Raw genomic sequence first — 15,475 nt, forward strand, 5'->3', positions numbered from 1 at the left:
GTTTGTATTTGTTTACTGTTGTTGTTGCTACAAACTTAGTTCCTTAAAACAAAACAAGTTCATTATCTCACAATTCTGAAGGTCAAAAGTCCAAAAAGTGTTTTACTGGATTAAAATCAAGATGTCAGCAGGCAACATACATATAGAATGAACAGTTTTTCAGCAAATATTGCCACTCTAGAGCAAGGGCACATGGGTTTATGCCTCCTTTGGCATACAAGTGGACTTCCTTGCCCTCATCCCACCATGCCTGGGCAGGCTGTACCCCTGCCCCACCAAACCAGTTTACACTCCCACCTCACCCCTAACCCAGCCCCAGGAAGGTCTCTGTAGGCCTTCAGTCAAAGCCCTTCCAGGCAACAGTGGCAACAGGTTGATGAGATTTTTGTCCTTCCTTGATTTACAGGCTCCAGTTTTGACCAAATCAGTGGGGGAAGCAGCAGATATGTGCTGTATCCAGAAGATTGGGGGCACAATTCTGCCCTTCCTGATCTTATCCTTTCCTGCCACCCAGACCCCTCCCAAAGTCCTTCCTACCCCTTCACCCCAAGAAGATCAGGAAAGACACCCATTTCTCTACCTCTAATTACTATTTACTTTCTTGCATGTGGTTTTTCACATTTTATATTCTCATGTTCACGAAGTATGGCCCCATTGCCAAGTAACCTTGAGTGAGTCATATTTAGTCCATTTGGATGGACCCTTTGCTGCATTTGCTCAAATTTTGTCTTTTCGGTTCCCTTCACACATGTGTTCTACCGCAAGGGTTGGTAATTTTTTTCTACAAAAGGCCAGATAGTAAATATCTTAGCCTTTGTGGGCAAGATGGTCTCTGTTGCTGCTACTCAACTTGGCTGTTGTAACATGAAAATAGCCATTGACAATACATAAACAAATGAACACAATTCTGTTCCAATAAAACTTTATTTACGGACACTGAAATTTTAATTTCATACAATTTTCATGTGTCACAAAAATATTTTTACCTTTAAATTTTAAAAAAATGTAGAAACCATTCTCAGTTTTCAGGCTTAAGTTGGCAGGCCACATTTAGCCAGTGGTCCATAATTTGAAGACCCCTGATCAAAGGACACAAAACCTTCTACAACTCTGTGGTAGAGTATGCAGGCTCAGAAACCAGATTTCCTAGGTGTGAATCCCCACTCCACCATGTACTGACATGATCTTAGACTTGTTGCCTAAGCTCTTTGTATCTCACTTTCCTCATCTGTAAAATGGGCATGTTATAGAACCTACTTCATTGGGTTCCTGTGAGGAATACAAGAGACAGGACAGGTACAGCATGTAGAATAGGGCCTGGTACACAGTAGGCACTTAATAGATATTATTATTATTGTTATTCTGATGAATTTTTTCTGTCTTATTTGTGTTTCCATCAGGCTTTGCAGAATTTACTAACAATCCATTTTGTTTCTTCTAATTAAGCTCAATACTTTCTCCTTTTCTAAGCCAATAGATCTCGCCTCTGATTAATACCACACACTTAACACATAATTTGATATGTTAATTGTGAAATGATACATATCATCAAATCTGAGTTTAATAAATATATATTTAAAATTTGATTATAAAAAGTAACTAAGTAATTAATGTTGCAAAAGGAAAATCATAGTTAACACAACACCAGGTAATTAAGCTAATTACACTTTTTTGTTTATGTGATGACTACAACTTTGTCTAGAGAATACTAAACAAGAGATGAAAAGTAAATACTTCCTATGAGGCAGTCATTTGGATAATTGAAGTTAAATTAAATATAGTTTAAAGTTAAATTAAATTTTCTCTATAATATCCTTTCCTGGATAAGCAGTTATGTAAAGTATTTCTTAAATGTATGAGAAAATTGTATGAGTCATAGAAATTACTGGAAATAATATCCTATTTTTTACGGGTGATATCATTCCCCAGTCGCTGCCATGTCTTGACAAATACTTTTCTCGATTAAATGTTACAGGAAGAGCAAAGATATCCTGCAAGGCTATCTGTGTTGAGAATGCTACTAGAATAACCCCTTCTTAAGTGTTTACACATCATAAATTCTCTTATGGAATCAGATTTGATTGTGTCTGATAATCAACTGTCATTGATTACACATTAATGGCAGTTATTTTTTCTAATTAGTGCCCTGATCATGACATAACGATGTGATGAAATACTGTCAATTGGATCAGAATCTCATTGAGAGACATGTTACAGTCACGAAGGATACTTTGTGCCCTATGATTCCTTCTTTAGTTTCCAAGAGCTGTTTGGAATAGTCAGATCGTAGAAAAAGGTGTGAAAAAAATTTAGAGAAAAAGATTTCTTTAGATGAGTCTGACCCATTAATGGATAATCTGGATTAACTCAATACTTATAACAAACACAATTTCTCTAACAGTTTTCTTATCTTCCCTCACTCTAGTAGAATCCTCACAGAACACTGGAAATCTTTGGAACAATATTTGAAGTTCCTTTGCATTAAAAAAATAAGAACTAGAGAATATCAAATATTTAGCAGTTTGACAAAACATAACATTTTCCCAGGGAAATATCTCTATGTACATAACGTTTGTACAGTCCCAGACTCAATCTCTGTCTACAGAGTGTAGAAGAGAATTCTTTTTACATGTGATATTTCTTTTCCTTCATTTGGAAGAAAGCTCAATTCTTGCTACTCAAAGTGTGGTCCATGGACCAGCAGCGTCAGCATCACCTGGAGCTAACCAGTCAGAAATGTGGAAGCCACCTGCACCTGCTGAATCTGAATCTGAATTTTAACAGGATCTCCAGGGGATTTTGTGTACACGTTCAAGTCTGAGAAACGCTGGTCTGGATGACCTCAATATGGCTCATTCCAAAACCTGAAATACTTTAAAAGAGAGAAGATGAAGTTAATAAATTGCCAAGCAAAGAATAAAAGCTGATCATCCTTGGAAACTAGGGTCGAGGAGCTCATCCATTTGGAGATTATGGGATCTGCACTTACAAATATAGCATCAGTGGCGTCTTCAGGCTTCTTCAGTCTTGGCGTATACAACCCTAAAATAAATATTCACTCATCATGTTAATACCATAAGTGTAAATGCACAGGTGCATTGCCTTTCAAGGAATAAATATGCACATAAATACCACTTTTATTATTGAGTCTATGTATGGGACAAGAGAATCCTGTCCATTTCCCCTACTATTTTCTGAAATGAAATTTCCTAGATTGCTGTTTATGTTACAGAAGAAATCCACAGAATTTGCTTCTACCTCACTAAATCTCGAGTTTTTTCTCTGTGAAAAGGGAACCATAATGGTAACTTCATTGCAGCGTTATTGTAGGGAATATACAAAATCACGCAGGTAAAGCTTAGCACAGTCCCTTGCATATGGTAAGCACTCAACAAACGGCGGCTGCTGCAAATACCTAAGGATGCCTCACTGAGCACTAGCTGCTCCTTGGGCAGTTACTAAGATACTGCCAAACCGTGAGAGATGCTGGCCCCATAAAAGCAGCTCAGGTGTGATGGAGAACTTCTCTCCGATAAATAAACGTACTGGAAATTCCAAATACCAAATATCTCTTTTAGGACATCTAAATACAACGACATTTTCTGAAGAATTAATGACTTTTAGGGAAGCCACACAGAGAGGAAGTTACGGGAAGATGGTTGGTGTTTCCTGAAATGCCCTTCATCCATTTGGGTATTACAAGAGTAGCATCCATGTGACTTGAATATACAAAATTGACCTCGTGAGCCAAGGTAACAGGACCATCCCAGGTCTTGGGTATCCTGCCTGGCCTTCAGATGCAGTCCACCTGAGGTTTATCTGATTATCCAGCAAACGTGAACTGAAGAGTCTGACCTCCTTCCCTGACGACTGTTGAGAAATTGGCATTATCTGGGGTCAGGCTGGCCGGTCTGCATCAATGAGGAATTGCAGTTGAAGCTAACCGTCGTTAGTTATGCAATTTAGAACTATAGAAGTTTAATTCCACTTAAGTTGTGTCATGAAACTGGGATACTGGAAGTGGCCAACTGAATGAACATGGATGTGAATGAGGTCCCTATCAGGTAGATCGCTTATCTCCGTTTCATTAAGGTCTGTTTCTGGAATTTTATCTTATTAATTAAATTTTGTATGTTAATTTATCTTAATATATTCCTTTCTTTCTTTATTTTCCTTGCCTCTCCGGGTTGGTTTCTGCACATGAGATAAAACAGCCACCTCTCCCAGTCTTGACCGAGTGGTCTTGTGTAGGAGACGAACCTTCTCATTCAGCTGGGCCTGAGCTCTTGATTGTCACTGAAATGTTTGTGATTGTCCAAGCTGCCTTCTTTGTTCTTAGTGACTCCTGGTAGTTGAAGGTGTGCCAAGACACGTTTAGATGTCGGTATTTTCTTGTTTGTCCCATGTGTAGGAGTCACTCAGCTAGTTTCTGGATTTCTTTCAGAGAGAATTGCTCCATGTTTAGCTGTAGATTTGGTGTGTCCATGGGAGGAGGTGAGTTCAGGAGCCTTCTATGTCACCATCTTGGACCAGAACCTCCTGAACGAGATCTCAAAAGCACCTGATGCCTGACTTTTGGGTTCTCAGGTAATATTTATAGGTGAAACATGCGCTCTGCCAACTCTAAGATTGGTATCAATAAAAAAAAATCATGCTTACCACCAACCCCTCGGTGCTGGATTTCTAATCGTGTGGTCCAGGAGTGAAAATACTTGGGAACCACTCTCCAGGCTAAGGTGTAACTATTTGAAGTTGCCTCTAAAATGTGTTGCCTGTTTTACTCAGGGATGCAGGATGGACAGGCTGTGATCCCCCTGATGGCCCCATTGCCCTCCTTCCCGCTTCCCCAGGAGAGTGGGAGCCCCTGTGTCTCCAGTGATACGAACCTCAGAAGATGAGTGCCCACTTTTGGAGAGTAAACTGCTTCAGAATGTGCCAGAATGAGTCACTAATAAAGTAGTGTAGGTAACGGGAACCTCTGGCACTTTGATTTACCAAGATAACATGACAATAACATCTACAGAGAAACAGTAGAATTTGAGTCTACTCAAGGGAAGATATAAAAGCATTCCAAATACTCATTAGCCATGATTTTTTCAGTTATATAAGAAAATAAGAGTACCTCTAACTCTTAAAACAGTTGTCATGGGTCATTATCTTGCTCTTCTGCTATGAAGAAAGAGCTAAATTTAATGATGAGTCATTTAGGAACTTGCTATTAGAATTATTTTAAAAATTAATAATGAAATTAACTACTTAATCCCATGAAATTCAAGCCTGAGATGATTTTCAAATCTCTTTCTGCTAAGTGAGTTTAGCTTTTCCTTTGCTCCATGAGGTTCCCTATGGCACAACCAATTTGATGTTTTGGATGAATTATATCAATTTATTAAAATTGAAGCTAATAGTGGATGAAATTCAGTTTAAAGACTACACTAATTGCTTGATTAAATTGCCTTAGATGTATTTATATTTTTTAAAGCAGAACTCAGTAGCAAAGATTAAACTGGCTTCTGAATGAAGGTTAAAAATAGTTGTCATGCACAATACTTCTCTTTTTGATTAAGGAAAAGCCAACACTCTGGAAAGGAGAGGAGAGTCTTCATGGATGATCACACTGAAGCAACTGCTTCAGAAGAAACTCTGGAGAGCAGAGTATGTGGGCTCCCAGGTAACCTGGAGACAGTTACCTGATGAACATCCACGAGAGACGCCACATCTGTTCCCACCGCCACTCTGTGGGACCTGAGCTTATTCCCTTAGTGTCCATTCTCTCCAATCCACACAGTTGTGTTCATCCCTCTCACCTGAAAAATGCAGGAACTATCTAGGAAAGAGGGAAATCATTTAGAACCCAGAATTCTCTTTTAATACGTTTTGGGGGATAAAATAAAATTTCCTCCATTTTATACATTCTCATCCACGCAGTTAATTTCACGGCTACAAACAATAATTGGGATAGAAAAAAATTTAAATGTTATAATCCTACATATGTTGTCTCATATATTTTAATATTGAATCCCGACTAGAAGTTTAGCCTGAGAACTTGAATCCTGAGAATTTTTCTGTAATATTGGCGTAGATATTTTATTTTTTAGTGTATAAAATGTAGTATTCATGGGCTATTAAATCTGTAAGCATAACTCTTGTAGTGCTATATGCAGATTCTTCCACTAGAGGGACCCTCAACTAAATATATTGAAGGGAGGTGAAAAAGGTTTTTCTTCATGATGATAAGACCATTTAAAAGAATTAAAAGGCTTTTGAATCTCTACCATTATTGTATATCAGTGGAAAGTTATTTCACATGAAAACATACAGATATTCAATTAGAGCTTCATAAGGTGGAGAGAGTATGATCAGAAGAGAATGTCATAAGCAAAATGAAAAACAGAATCTTAGAGTGTTAGTGCTGGATGAAAACTTAAACAAAAAATAGCAAAATAATTAATTTGGAAACACCCTAACCTCATTCCAAATACTATTGTTTGAAAAGGAAGCAATCTTAGAAAGAATTTTTAACATTCTCAATTTTGCCGAAATTGCAGAAACCAAAGCTCAAGGAGGGGAAATTATTTGCCCAGGGCCAGAAAGCCGGTTACTGCAGAGGCTGGACCAGACTCTGGGTCCCCCAGCCCCAGGTTTATGCTTTTTCTACTATTCTCTAATGTAACAATATTCTCTATCTCTATGGACGCCTATCTCTTTGTATTTATCTATCTAGAATAAACAATTGTCTTTCTGATTTTCAGGTCTTGGGAAAAGTCCCCACACCCCCTGACTTTTGGGCTGTTGTTGGTGCTGTGGAGTCCATTCTGACTCCTCGCGTACAGCAGAGTGGGACCCTGCCCGGTCTTTCTGAGCGCTGTTCTCACCTTCCAGTGGTATATCAGACAATGCTCTGCTGCTATTCATAGGGTTTTCATGACCAATATTTTTGGAAGTGGGTGGCTAGATCCTTCTTCCTAGTCTGTCTTTGTCTAGAAGCCCCGCTGAAATCTATCCACCATGGGTGACTCTTCTAGTATTTGAAATACCTGTGGCATAGCTTTCACAGCAACACACAGCCGCCACAGTATGACAATCCACAGACGGGTGGTGTGGTTCCCTGACGGGGAAATGAACCCAGGCCACAGCGATTCTTAACCACTAGACCACCAGGGGTGGCCTTTTGAGCTGAGCATCAGGTAATACTGCTGTTTTTGTCACTGTTGGAATTGCACTCCTATTGCCACATACCTCTGGCCTTAAATTATGTCCCAGGTTTCCTCTAGAGTTTTCTGTGGCTATTTCTGATTATGCAAATTCATTGATTATAATTGGGAAATTTCTATTCTCTTATTTTAGTTTCTCTATTGATTTTTTAACCATACCTCTGTGCATTATATTGTTAGTGGTTGTATATGTGTATATATATATATTCCTAGAGAGTATATATACATATATGAATATACATATACACGTATATTCTTAACTTTGCACACTCTAGAGTTAGTATTTTATCACTTCACATAAAATGTTAAGAACTTCGCAACTGGGTAGATCCATTTCGCACCCCTTGCCATCCTCTATGCTACAGTTGTCATACCTGTTACATCTATATAACATTCCACATTCCATAAGACAATGTTAAAATCAAGTTATATAAATTAAAAAAAAATTAAGAGTAAAGGGGGGCCGTTCCTGTGGCTGAGTGGTTGGGTTCGCAGGCTCCACTTCGGCAGCCTAGGGTTTCACTGGTTGGGATCCTGGTTGGGGACATGGCACCACTCATCAGGCCATGCTCAGGTGACATCCCACATGGTATAACCAGAGGCACTCACAGCTAGAATATACAACTATGTACCGGGGGGCTTTGGGGACAATAAGAAAAAGAAAAGATTGGCAACAGATGTTAACAAAGGTGCCAATCTTTAAAAAAAAAAAAGAGTAAAAAGATCTTTTTAACTTGCCATATATTTACACCACTTCCAATGTACTGCACTCCACATTCCCTTTGGAGTCATATCCCACAGCCTGAAGAACTTCCTTTGGCAGATCCTGTAGTTCAGGGTGGTGGGCAATGCATTCTCTTTGTTTTCTTTGTTCTGAAAATGGCTTTATTTTACTTCCTTCTTGAAGGATATTTTGCCTTATATAGATATCTGGCTTGAAGGCTCTTTGCCTTTGGCATTTTAAAAACATTCTATTTTCTTCTGGCCTTTATGGTTTCTGATGAGAAGTGAGCAGTCATTTATATCATATGTTATATATTGCTTTTCTTTGGCTGCTTTCAAGAGTTTCTCTTAATCTTTGGTTTTTAGCAGTTTGATTATATTGTGCCCAGATGTGGTTTTCTTTGTATTTATCCTTTCTGGAGTTTGCCGAGCTTGCTGAATCTATAAATCTATGTCTTTTACCAAATTTGTGGAATTTCAATTATTTCTTCAAATATTTGTTCTGAACCATCTGTCTCTCTTCTTCTAGGACTCAAATTATAAGCATGTTAAACTTTTTTGATATTATTCCACAGTTCTGTTCTTTATTATTTTTTTAAATCTTTTTCTCTCTTCTTAAGATTGGATAATTTCTATTGATTTATCTTCAAGTTCTTCTGTCATCATCAATCTTCTATTAAGCCCATTTGTGGAATTTTTTACTTTATGTATTTTATGTTTTCATGTTGGAATTTCCAATGGATTCTTTTTTATAGTTTTTATTTCTGTGTTCATTCACTATGACAATCTCCTTTATATTCTTGAATGTATTAGCACCATCAGGGAAATGCAAATTAAGATCACAATAAAATATCACTACAGCCATTAGACAGGCTAAAATTTAAAAGACTGACAATACTGTTGACAAGAATGTGGAGAAACTGAAAAATACACTGTTGGTAGGAATGTAATAAGATATAACCCCTCAGGAAAAATATTTGTCAGTTTCTTAAAAAGTTAAGCATACACTTACCACATGACCTAACCATTCTATTCATAGATATTTACCCCAGAAAAACCAAAACATGCATCTACACAAAGACTTTATATGAATGCTCATAGCATTTTTCTTATCAATAGCCAAACCTGGAAAAACCCAATGCCAATCAACAGGGAAATCGATTACTAAAATGTGGCATATCCACACAATGGAATAATATTCATCAACCTACTTATACATGCAACAACTTGTATGAACCTCAAACTCATCATGCCAAGTGAAGGAAACCAGACACAAAGGATCATATACTGTTTGATTTCATTTATCCAATTCTAGAAAATGTAAATGAATCTTTTTGCACAAAAAGAAAATTACTGGTTGCCTGGAGCCAGGGTGGACAGAAGAATGGACTGCAAAAGGGCAAGAGTACATCCCACAACTAGAAGGACCTGCAACTAAGATATACAACCATGTACGGGGGGGTTGGGAAGATAAAGCAGAAAAAAAAAAAAAGATTGGCAACAGTTGTTAGCTCAGGTGCCAATCTTTAAAAAAAGAAAAAAAGGGCAAGAGGAAACTTTTGGGGACATATCTTGATTGTGGTGCTGGTTTATAGGTATGTATAATTATCAGAACTCAGCAGATTGTGTACTTTAAATGTATGCAATTTATTTTAAATAATAAAGATTATAGCAAAGTTGATTTAAAAAATAACTCTATGAGGTAGATGCTACTAAAATCCCCATTTCATAGAAAAAATGAATTAATAATAGAATATTAAATGGGAGAACAAGAATAGTACCAATGTAATATATCAATTAAAATTAAATTTCATCGTGTGCTACTTGGGCTCACTGTTGTAAAGATCTCCAAACATTCAAATTTCACCATCTGAAGCTATCTAGATTTTTAAATTTAACATTTTAAAATTAGGGCTTATGTACACAAATAAAACACACCAATAGTAAGTGCACCACTTAATTAATTTTTGTGAGTGTGTATACCCATGTAACTGTCATTTAGCTCAAGATAGAGAATATCCCAGCGCCCAGAAGTCTTCCTTAGGACTCCTTCCAGTCAGAAATCACTCTCGAGAGTCACTATTCTGACCTGTATTCACCTTTGATTATTAGTTTTGTGTTTTTGAACTTCTTGTAAGTGAAATCATATGGTATGTACTATTTCGTGTCTGACAGTTTTCGCTCACTGCTATGCCCATGAGAACAATTCACGTTTTTGCATGTGTCAGTAGTTCCTTCTTTCTTAATGTTGTGTTTAACTCCATTGCGTAAAGATGTCATAGTTTACTCAGTCACCCCATTATTGACAGACAATGGGTTATCTCTGGGTTTTGGCTATCACAATAAAGCTGCTATGAATATTTTTGAACACATCTTTTTGGTTAGAAAAAATCATAATTTCTAGTGGATATATATCAAGAGTAGAATTGCAGCAGCATAAATGAAAAAGCATCGCAAGTTTAACTTTAGTTTGATTAGATAAAATACACAGGCATTAAGTACAAAAATAGTCTTGTTTCAAAGTTGCTTTTGTCATTACCAGAGGAGTGGATTTTTTTTTTCTTAAAGATTGGCACCTGAGCTAACATCTGTTACCAATCTTCTTTTTTTCCTTCTTCTTCTCCTCATAGCTCCCCAGTACACAGTTGTATATTCTAGTTGTAGGTCCTTCTGGCTCTGCTGTGTGGGATGTCACCTCAGCATGGCTTGATGAGCAGCGCTAGATCCGTGCCCAGGATCCGAACCGTTGAAACCCTGAGCCACAGAAGCGGAGCTCACCAACTTAACCACTTGGCCAGGAGGCCAGCCCCAGGAGTGGATGTTAATATCTTTCCCAGAGAGGGATCTTTCCAGAATTGCTGCTCATGGAGTATTATGTGCAAAGAATTCTAGAATGAGCTTGAAGTTTATCCAGAATATGATTTGAGGACCTCTCTCTTCCAAATGGTCCATGATGAGTTAAAATAAAGTTTGTTTCTCCATCTTGGCTATTGTGAATAATGCTGCAATGAACTTGGAAGTGCTAATATCTCTTGGAGATCCTGGTTTCAATCTTTTTGGATAAATACCCAGAAGTGGAATTGCTAGATCATATAGTAGTTCTATTTTGTTTTGAGGAACTTCCATATAGTTTTCCATAGTAGCTGCGTGATTTTGCATTCCCACCAACAGTGTACAAGGGTTCCAATTCCTCTACATCCTTGCCGACTTGTCTTTTGTTTTTAGGATAATAGCCACCTGACAGGTGCGAGACGATTGTGAGATATCTCGTTGTTGTTTTGACTTGCATTTCCCTGATGATTAGTAAAGTTGAGCATTGTTTCATATACCTGTTGGCCGTTTGTGTATCTTCTTTGCAGAAATGCCTATTTAAGTCCTTAGCCCATTTTTAAATTGAGTAATTTGGGTTTTTTTGCTATTGAGTTGAATGCCCATAGTCAGATAAATGGATAAAGAAAATGTAGCGAATCTATACCATGGAATATTATTCAGCTCTGAAAAAGAAGAAAATTCTGTAATATGCGACAACATGGACGAACATGGAGGACACTATGTTAGTTGAAATAAGCCAGTTACAGCAGGACAAATACTGCATGGTTGCACTTATAGGAGGTATCTAAAATGGTCAAACTCATAGAAGCAGAGAGTAGAATGGTGGCTGCTGGGATCTGGCGGGAGGGGAACAGAGAGTTACTAATCAATGGGCATAAATTTGAGTCGAGCAAGATGAATAAGTTCTAGAAATCTGCTGTACAACAGTTTACCAACATTTTGTGCACTTAAAAATCTTTTAGATCTCACGTTGTCTTCTTACCACAATAAAATTTAAAAAATAAACAAATTTTGTAGCAAGCGTTTCTTCTCCCTCTAGCTTCCCTCCCAGCAACTCACATCCCAACATCCAAATAAATATGTCCATATGTCCACATTAACTTCAATATCAGTGACAAGAATGCTTTTTTCTAAGCAAGTAAGTCATCTGATCTCTGCTATTTCTGTGGGCAGTCATAATTTCAGACTTATTTTTCCCACTCAAGGCAGGTGGCCATGACGATTAATTCAGAGAGAGGGGCAATATTGTTTTTCCATTTCTTTTCTTTTAAGCTTTAAATTGAGCTCAATGTTCCCACCATGGCTAAGAGTCTTTCCCTTCCCCACAGGGCTGAGCTTTTCCCTCTCTGGCTTGAGCTAGGGGATATCCTGGAAGCAAGTGCGCTCATAAACAAAACAATGTGTGGACGTCTTTCAAGATTATAAAACTATTTTATGAATACAGTTCTTTAAAGGAAAAGTATTCCGCAAATCCAAAATTTTACCCATTGAATAAGTTGGAAGCATATGATTTTAGCACTTTGCAAAAGTTTTCGTATGAAGTCTCTTTTAACAGAGACATAAGTATTTGTGTTTATCTGCCATTGCACCCAACAACAGCATCTATAAGTCCAAAAAATGGTTGAACCCAGCTTTAAAAGAATGGAAAAGTAATTTTAAATTGAAATAATTCACTTTAAAAATTTTGGTAAAATACACGTAACAAAGATTACCATTTTAACCTTTCTTAAGCGTACAGTTCAGTGGCATTGAATACATTCACCTTGTTGTGCAATCATGACCACCATCGTCTCTAGAACTCTTTTCATCTGGCTAAACTGAAACTCCGTGCCCATTAAACAGTAACTCCACATTCCCCCTTCCCACAGCCCCTGGCAACTACCATTCTACCTTCTGTTTCTATGAGTTTGACTACTATATGTACCCCATATAAGTGGAATCATACACAGTTTGTCCTTTGGTAACTGGCTTATTTCATTCAGCATAATGTCTTCAAGATTAATCCATGTTGTAGCATGTGTTAGAATTTCCTTCCTTTTTAAGGCTGAGTAATATTCCATTCTACGCATATACCATTTTGCTTATCCATTCATCCATCTATGGACACTAGAGTTGCTTCCACCTTGTGGCTATTGTGAATAATGCTGCTGTGAACAAGAGTATGCAGGGGCCGGCTCCGTGGCCCATTGGTTAAGTTCGCGTGCTCCACTGTGGTGGCCCAGGGTTCAGATCCTGGGTGCGGACACGGCACCACTCGTCAGGCGACGTTGAGGCAGCATCCCACATCCCACAACTAGAAGGACCTGCAACTAAGATATACAATTGTGTACAGGGGGATTTGGGGAGATAAAGCAGAAAAAAAATAAAGAAGACCTCTCAGAGGAGAATTAAAAAAAAAAACAAAAGAGTATGCAAATACCTGTTCAAGGCTCTGCTTTCAGTTTTTTGGGTAATATCTAGAAGTGGAATTGCTGGATCATACTTTAATTTTGTTTAATAATTCAATTTTTAAAAACTTAAAAACCTTTGTAATAATATTGTATGATTCCTATTATATAAAAGTCAAGAACAGGATGTTATGATGATAAAATTAGACAAGGGGTTACCTCGGAGTCAGGAGGTGGGGGCTGACTAGAAAGGGCCAGGAGGGAACTCTCTGGGTGATGGAAATGTTTTATATGTTGATATGGGTGGAGTTACACAGTTTTACATATTTATATAAAATGTTACACATTTTTATATAAAAATGCATGGAGCTGTGCATTTAAGATTTGTACATTTTACTATATGTAAATTATACCTAAAAAAACCCTCAAAGATGTTTAACAGTGATATTTTTAAGTGGATATGACTCAGAAAACTCAGAGCCACGATATATTTACATTTAATTTAAATATAGATAGATAGATATGAAATAAATTCAATATATTTTAAAAAGCATTTGTAATATCTAATTAAATAGGATGCATTTTTCCAACTCACCAGGCGGTTCCAGGAGGGTCCATATATCGTGCTAGACTGTAAATGCCCTTTTATAGGTAAATGTTTCCTTTTGCCTATAATTCCCTAGAAAAGGAAAAAGAAAAGAGAGAAGGTTTGGAGGATATGTTTCCAATTTTAACCCCTGAAAAGCTTAATCAATAACAATTGAAGCAAAGTCATAAATGTGCCCATGAAATTTATCTTTAAATCTGGGTAATCAGAGCTTAAATGAGCCACTGTTTCAATGTGGTTCTTTTTTACTCCACAATTCTGGGTAGATACGTGCGTGTGGTTGAAAGGGCTTTGTCCCCATGGAGCCCGTTAGGCAAACACTAAGAATTACTTGACCACATATTTTTCTATGAACAGCTTGCCGTACCCACAGTAAATTCGGAAACGGAAAATTAAAGATAATTCTTCACTGCTAACCCAAGAAGATAATTCATTCATTCTAGAAAAATGAGTGTTATTTTGGCTTAGAATAAAGTATGCCTGACCAATTTACCACTCAACAATAATGCAGGAGAAAACGTGAACCAGCAGAAGGAGCTGTGGTGAAAGCATAAAGGAAGAAGACGTTAGAGGCTACCAGATGAAATTACGAGAAGGAGTATAAGCTGAGATTCAACTTGGAAAATTCCATCCGGGAAAAAAATAGTCAGAAAAGATCTTCTTGAGAGGAGAATTGGAGATTACGTGTGCAGGGTCTGTCTTACCTACCAGCTGATAAGCTTGGTGAGGCCAGGAGGAGGGCCTCGTGGTACGTCACAAAGAGTCAATGCCACTGAGTCCTGAATGTGTGTCCCTAAAAAAGATGATTCAGTGCCCAGAGAAGACAGCAGACGCAGAAAAAAGAAAGCAAGACGATAAAGGGCGGAGACCCTTGTGTATAGTGTTCAAGAGGCTTAGTGAGTGACGGGCTCGTAATGACACAACACGGAGAAAAGAACTAGTTCTGATGAAATCAGATTAGTTCTGGATAGAGGACGAGTAAATTATCTTGTACAATGGGCCTAGTCGCACCAGCTGCCTGTAAAATCTTGAGCTGGGATTTTAATGAGCTCTCATTATCTCAAAAGTGGGTTAAAACACCAGAGAACAGAAACTTCAAAGAACCAGAGTCCTAATTCTTCAAGGCATTAGTCACGTGAGTGTCAAACTAACCATTCAGGCCTAGCCAGAGACCGAGTCTGGGCTTCTCGTGAAGGTGAATTCCGCACAGCATCTATCTCCTGCCTGCTGTTCAGAAAGCACAACTTTGAATCCCCAGTGACTGCAGCCTTTGCTATTTATAATCATGTTCCAAGCTTATTGACTAACTGAAACATTTGAATTGTACATTCTATTTCCCCTTCTATAAATCCATGGGGATAAAGGAGAGAGAGGGAGAGAGCACTTTAGTCCCTAAATAGCTTTTTAAAAAATTAATATTGAATTGTCACAAAAGAATACTTATAAAATATGTGTATGGTATGAAGAATCATGATACAGTGACTGCCAATCCTTTCCTCAAAACCTCCCAATAGTGTCGCGTCTCCTTCAGAGTAGAACCAAAGTCTTCATTATGATCCGCTCTGCCACCCAGCACCTCGCCCTGGCCTCCTCCTTGCTCCCCTCTGACTCGGCTCCAGCCACTCTGACTTCCTGCTGTTCCTCAAGCAGAGCTGACTGCTTCCCTCTCTGGCCTTTGCCCTCCTCCCCACACAGCCCCAGGGCTGGCCTCA

At 38.0% G+C, this 15,475-nt stretch overlaps 1 long non-coding RNA gene across 1 annotated transcript; it reads right to left on the reverse strand.

The window, feature by feature from the left end:
• Positions 1–915: 915 nt before the first annotated feature.
• LOC139044588 (uncharacterized) lies at positions 916–14,676 on the reverse strand. Its single transcript, XR_011501653.1, has 3 exons — positions 14,472–14,676; positions 13,752–13,835; positions 916–2,872 (listed from the first exon to the last, which is right to left on the reverse strand). It is a non-coding gene; the product is annotated as an uncharacterized lncRNA (long non-coding RNA).
• Positions 14,677–15,475: the final 799 nt, after the last annotated feature.

This window comes from Equus asinus, chromosome 2, assembly GCF_041296235.1.
Source record: "Equus asinus isolate D_3611 breed Donkey chromosome 2, EquAss-T2T_v2, whole genome shotgun sequence".
NCBI lineage: Eukaryota > Metazoa > Chordata > Mammalia > Perissodactyla > Equidae > Equus > Equus asinus.